The following is a 7247-nucleotide window of genomic DNA, read 5'->3' as shown; positions in this document are numbered from 1 at the left end:
CAGGGACTGCCCCCCACTTCTCCACCTGAACACCTTAAGGCTGGTGTGTCCCCCACTCTAGGAGACTTCTGAAAGTTCAATTTTTGTGCACTGCTGCTTATAATATTGTGAGTAGATTCGTCAGTTGGCTCTCTGCCCTTGTGGGATCCGGGGCTATGTCTCTCCAAGATCAACTGATTGATTTTTTTAATTTTTAATTATTTATGATAGTCACAGAGAGAGAAAGAGAGGCAGAGACACAGGCAGAGAGAAGCAGGCTCCATGCACCGGGAGCCCGAAGTGGGAATCAATCCTGGGTCTACAGGATCGCGCCCTAGGCCAAAGGCAGGCACCCAACCGCTGCGCCACCCAGGGATCCCTGATTGATTTTTTTAAGATTTTATTTTTCTGTAATCTCTACAGCCAACATGGGGCTTGAACTTGCTACCCCAAGAAAAAGAGTCCCATGTTCTTACGAACCACACTGAGCCGGTCAGGCTCTCTTTGATTGATTGATACATGTTAATTGAAGCAGGGGTCTTGCATGTGTCAGGGCAGAAACTGAGCCCACGGTTTGAGGTGTGGTGGAGTCATTTGGACCTGATCAATGTGAAAGAAACCATAGCTTCCCTGGGAGCCCAGGGAGCAGGGCCCACACACGTGAAAAGTTGATAATTTCCTTTACGGTAGTAGTTATTTTACTATTTATTTAAAGTGCTATTCAATGGTAAATGTCAATCTAGGATTGGGATACAGTGAGAACGTTCTAGGATTCGGACGTAACTAAAGCTTCCCGTCAAGGACTTAATGTTCCAGTTGGATGCAGAGATAGTCAAGGAAGCAAAGAGTTATGAAACATGGCACTGGGGTGCCTAGCTGGCCTGGTTGGGGGATCTTGATCTCAGGGTTGTGGGTTTGAACTCCATGTTGGGTATAGAGAGGACATTAAATGAAAATATTTAACAAATAATAAATGGATGAACAAATAAAGCATGACATCAAAGGTAAGTGTTTGCTTATGTCTCACCTGCGAACTATTCTTGCACTACTTGGCCCAGATGACGTCCTCCAGAAAGGATAGTCCCGCCCTAGTGGAAGTGGGCATCTTTCATTGTAAGACCTGTGGTTCCCCTGATTCTGCAGGGAGAGAAGAGCTGTGAAGCCACGAGTTCGGGGGAACAGCATACACCTAGGCAATGACCATTTCTGAACTCGGTAGCCAAAGCTCAGCCTTCTTTTAGGATGCGATGTCATAACGAAGCCTCTTTGGTCATTGTCTTGGATGCAGGGTGGAGGCTAAACTAGAATTAGGAAGAACAAAAGAGGAGGAAAACCAGAAGCTGAAAGAGAGGAGGACAGATCCATCCATAGCCTACACAGGGACCTGGTGTCCTTTCCTAGGAGGGGCACCCCTTCCGTAGGATGCTTTCTGCCTCTCTGTGCTCCTTTTTGAAACCCGGCAGGCACATCTCCATGCCTCCAGTACCTCTGCAGTCATGGTTTATAGAGACTTCTATGTATCCTATTGGGGACCACAGCGTCATGTATGTAACTATCCGGCTGCTGTTTGACAACATTGGGGGGATTCCGACTTTTGTTGGTTTTGGGTGTGTGTGTGTCTATCACAGGCAGATATCAAGTGCAGCTATCTGATCCTCTGGCTGGGTCACCCAAATGCCGAAATGGTTGGCACAACATCATTTCTGGTGCTGGCGCTGGGCAGATAGCTGGGTTCTCCTTGCTTACTCGGGGCTCGCTCCTGCAGTGACTTTCCTCTGGAGGGTCAGCTGAGCTTGAAGTACCAACTCTGCCAAATTCCCATGTCCAGCAGGGGGTCCCGCTGAGCACAGGCTGCTTCTCTTCTCCCCGATGCCTCTCCATCAGGGAGCCAGACCTCAGCGCTGCCTGGGGGAGATCCTGAGGAGCTGCCCATGGCGGAGAGCCCTGTTGTTGCCTGTGTGTGGGAGTCGAGTTGGGGTGAGGGCTGGGGTTCTCGGTCCCCTGTACTGCCTGGCCTTGTGGCGAGCCCCATGCTCACCCAGCCCCTACTCACTAGGGCAAGGAGGGTGCCCTCCACACGCTGGTGTGAGAGATCCATCACCACAAGGTGTGCAGGCTGAGTCCACCTGGTCAGGGTAGCCGAGGTGCATGAGCTGCAAGTGTGGGACCCAGGAAAGTTAACAAAAATCCCCTACTCCTGGACAAGCAGGGCAGAACTGATTCCATTTTGTGCTACACCCGTCACCTCCCCTATGACCCCTACATGAGCTGCTTATTGCTTAAGGTGCTGCCCCACCCTAGTCAGGCCGCTGGGCACACCCTAATCAGAAATCAGCTTATAACAATGTAACCCTGCTTTGTGTCCCCCAAAACTGTGCGACAATTCTAACCAAAGTAATATGCCAGCTCAATTGGATACTATAGGGTAAGGTGTAATTCAATCAGCCACCAGCTTGTGGACCGGCATGATCGTGCAACTTTCTGTGAATCCCATGTGCCACTGGCCCCTATAAAGCTGCTATGCCTCTTAGTCTCGGGATCCACGTCCCTGCTCCGCTGTGTTGGGTGCAATTAGACCCAAGCTCCAGCTTGTAAAGAAACCCTCGGGAGTTTCCATCGTTGTGGGCTCCTTGGTGGTTCCCCTGATTTACAATCTTGGGCACAACACTAGGGCCTGGTGTCCAGGCATCCCTTCCAGGGCCACGCTGACCATCCCACAGGCCCTCTGTGCCCCAGGCACACAGGCACGGGGATGCGGGGAGGGGAATAAGTGCCCCGGAACTTGGCCATCCTCGTTCATCAGGACAGAGGGAGCACAGACCTCCCAGGTCGCTGTGCACAGACCCTGGTGACCAGAAGCTCCCTGGCTGTCACTCTGTCCCAGCCCCTCCTGGCCCAGTGGGCAGAGCCTGAGTCCCAGGAAAGTCTGTGGGTCCTGACCCTGGCATCTGGCCGCTCCTGGAAGGCACGTGGGGACGTCAGCTGTGTGTACCTGGCGGCGCCCCTGCAGGGGCTGTTTGGGGCCTGGATGGTGCCCCCTCCTCCTCTCTGGGTATCTCTCCATGCCCCATGCAGAATTCTGGGAGACACAGAAATGGCCTGGCTATGCATTTTCGCACCACAAAACTTTATTGACTTTTTTACAGCAAACGGGCTCAGAGCCTAATGTGCGCCTTCCCCTGGGGAGGGAGACCTTTCTGTCCTTTAGGGGAGGGCAAGAATCACACAGTGTGGGGGGGGCGGGTGCTAGAGTCCACATTGTGGGGTCATGTGTGGACTCCGGGTGGGGGCGTGTGTCCTGAGATTTCAGCCTGAGTGACTGTTTTGAGGACAGCAGAGATGACCTAGACCTGCAGCTCATGGGCTCCTGACTGGGACCCACAAGGCAGCTGGACCCCGGGCTTGGGCCCTCTGGGGCCCCAATACCCAATACCTGGAGCCTGCCTCCTGGTGTGGGGTCGGGTGGGGCCAACAGGCCTATCCATCCTCTCCCTACCCTGGGTTGTCCCGGGATCCCCCAGCCTGCCCTAGGTCAGTGACCTGGATCTGTGGGGCACACACAGGGCCCAAGAGGCCACGTCCAGCTGTGAGAGGGCTCACTCAGCCTGGGGCCAGAATCCAGGGCTAGCCAGGACCATGGGGGCCTGGATCCCATTAGTCTTTGTGTTGGGGCTGGGTGGGGCTCAAATCACCTCAGCCCCCACAGAGCGCGGGGCCAGGTCAGCCCAGGTCCCTTTGGGTTAGGGGCTGGTGTCCTGTGCAGGGTGTGCCGACCTCCAGGAGGGACAGTGGGCGTAAGCAGTGCCCAATGTGTCCTCTGCACCACTCACCTGCACCCACCATTTCAGGGATCCTTGCCTTCCCTCCTCCCTGCAAGCCCTGGGTTCTCTATGGGACAATCGGGCTTCTGATGGGAGCAGGATATCCAGAGAACCCTGGGGAGGCTGAAAATGTCCACAGGGGGGCAGCTGCACTGGGTCCTTGCTGGGGGCCGGTGGTGTGGTGGTGGATGGTGTGGGGCAAGGATATGATTGTGGTGTTATATTAGTCCGGTACAAATATTACCTAATGAATCAATATTAAAATAGTCGCATTAACCAAAGACCATACGTTATTCAGATTTCCTTAGATTTGGTAAGTTACTATCCTTCATATCACATTCCATTTGTACTCGTGTTTTCTTAGGCTCCTCTGGATTGTGACAGTCTTTCAACCTTTCCTTGTTGTCGCTGAACTGGAACACTTTGAGAAGTAGAGTATTTTGTAAAATTTACCTCAGTTGGGACATGTCTGTTTTTTATCTCATCATTGAACTGTTTTTGTGGATTATATACAGAGATATAATGTCATTTTTATTATATCATATAAAGGATAGATATTATCAACATGATTTATCAGTCTTGGTATTGATCTGATCATCTTGCTGAGGTAGTGTTTGTCAGCTTTCTCCATAGTAAAGTGATATTATTATTATTATTATTATTATTATTATTATTTTTATATTTAGATTTTCATATTATATTTTGTAGAAGGAAGTTACTATGCGTATTCCACACATAAGAGTGGGAGGCTATGCTAATCAACTTGAGGGTGGAATGTCTGGACAACTTCTTTGAAATTCTACTACATGGGAGATTTCTCTTCCTTCTGTTTGTTTCTTTTTCAGGATGTTATTTATTTATTTGAGAGAGAGAGGAGAGAAAAACCATTAGCGAGAGGGGCAGATGGAGAGGGAGAAGCAGGTTCCCTGCTTCAGGGAGCCTGCCTTGGGACCTGGATCATGATCTGAGCCTAACGCAGAAGCTTAACTGACTGAGCCACCCAGATGCCACTTTTTCTTTCTTTCTTTCTAATAATAAATTTACTTTTTATTTGTGTTCAATTTGCCCACATAAAGAATAACACCCAGTGCTCATCCTGTCAAGTGCCCCCCTCAGTACACGTCACCTATTCACCCCCACCCCCATCCTCCTCCCCTTCCATCACCCCTAGTTCATTTTTCAGAGTTAGGAGTCTTTATGTTTTGTCTCCATTTTTGATATTTTCCACACATTCCTTCTCCGTTCCCTTATATTCCCTTTCATTCTTATTTATATTCCCAAAGTGAATGAGAACATACAATGTTTGTCCTTCTCCGATTGACTTACTTCACTCAGCATGATACCATCCAGTTCCATCCACATTGAATCAAATGGTGGGTATTTGTCGTTTCTTTTTTTTTTTATTTTTTTTTGTATTTGTCGTTTCTAATGGCTGAGCAAGGCCCACCTTTTCTCTCTCTTCATCATCTGAGTCTCCTATGATATGAATGTTATTGTTTTAATAAGTGGCTGAGTTCCCTATGTCTGCCTTTGTGGTCCATAACCTTTCTTGTTTTGAAGGCATCCACTTGGGACTGCATCTCAGTTATATCATTTTTAACATTGGTCTGACTAGATTTTAGTTCTTTTATTTCTACAGTAAGGAATTCTCTAGTTTTCTTCTGTGCTTTTTTTCCAGCCCAGATGCTATCTTTATAATCATTCTTTTAAACTGTAGTTAGACATCATATATGTGTATTGATGAACCTCACCTCCCGTCCTGATCTCGGGGTTGTGAATTCTAGCCATGGGCTGGGCCATGGATGAGGCGCGGAGCCTACTTAAACAAACCAGACTCAAGGGGGTTGGTCTCGGCATAACCTGAAGGAGCAGAACAGAGATTCTAGAAGGAATTGTGCTCTGATACAACTGAATTTTTAACTTAATTTAATTTAAACCCAATTAATTAACGGATAGTGTATTATACTTTCAGAGGAAGATTTCAGGGATTCACCAGTTGGAGATAACAGCAGTGCATGTGACATCACGTGCCCTCCTTCATGCCGGTCCCCTGTGATCCCCTCACCCGTCCCCTACCCTCCAGCGACCCTCAGTTTGTTTCCTATAATTAAGAGTCTGTATTTCCTGCATCTGTTTTCATCTTCTTTGTTTTTCCTTCCCTTCACAGATGTTCATCTGCTTTGCTTCTTTAATTCCACCTATGAATGACACCCCACAGTCATTCTCTTTCCCGACTGACTTATTTCACTTAACATGATTTCTCTAGTTCTATCCACGTCATTGCAAATGGCAAGATTTCCTTCTCTTTGATACCTGAGCACCATTCCTCTCTCTATGACCATCATCTATCTCCCATGCTCTTTATTCATCATCTGCCTGAGGGCACCGAGATACCTCACACAGTGTGGCTACTGTGGACCTGGCTGTTGTGGACATTGGGGTGCAGGTGCCCCGAGTCTCACTGTATCTGTATCTTTGGAGTCAGCTCCAGGCCCTCCACTTGCTGGTCGCAGGGCGTCTGTATTTGTAACTTCCTGAGGAGCCTCCACACTGTTTCCAGGGCGGCTGCACCAGCCCGCAGTCCCGCCCACAGTGGAAGGGAGTTGAGTGAATTTTGCAGGACTTGCTAAAGTCTGGTCCACATTTCATTTTGCGGTCTGTGGGCTCCAATTCCTTGTCCTTAAGTATTTCTGGGGAAGCCGGGTGTTGGGCTCCTTTTCAGTGAGACGTTTCCAATGCTAACAGGCCCCAGCTGGAGCCTGGAAGGAGGCAGGTGCGGCCCCCTGCACCAGCAAGCCGCCTCCTGCACAGCCTCCTGCAGTGCCTAGCATCGCAAAGGGGGTGCCCAAGCCCAGGCCTCACCCAGGGTGCACACATGTGCAGTAGGCCTCGTCTGCCTGCACTAATAGGAGCCAGCCTGTGCTGGGGAAGCCTGATGAAGACATGGGGACGCATCCACCCTGATGAGCCACAGCCTCCTCAGGACGCGCAGGGAGTCTAAAGGGGGATATTGGGCCGTGTTCACACTGACAGGAGCACCGGTCCTCTCAGGACCCTCGGTGAGGCTTCAGGAAGATGTTGGCCCGCATACACCCTGATAGGAAACCCTGAGCTACCTCAGGACCCGCGGGGAGGCTTCAGGATATTGTGGGCCCGCATCCACGCTGACAGAAGCCCCTAGGCCACCTCAGGACCCGCGGGGAGGGTTCAGGAAGATGTGGCACCGCGTCCACTCTGGCAGAAACTCCCAGGCCCCTCAGGATATAAGTTGAGGCTTCTGGAAGCTGGGGGCCGCATTCAGAGTGACAGGAACCACAGCCTCCTCAGTACCCTCAGTGACATTTTGGTAGTACGTGTGGTCATGTCCACACAAAAGGACGCTGACTTCCTCAGGACCCCTGGTCTAGTCTTTGGGAAATATGGGTATGCGTCCATGCCAGCCTTGTC

This window comes from Canis aureus, chromosome 32 (genome assembly GCF_053574225.1).
Source record: "Canis aureus isolate CA01 chromosome 32, VMU_Caureus_v.1.0, whole genome shotgun sequence".
Lineage (NCBI taxonomy): Eukaryota > Metazoa > Chordata > Mammalia > Carnivora > Canidae > Canis > Canis aureus.
Note: the sequence above shows the minus strand (reverse complement) of the source record.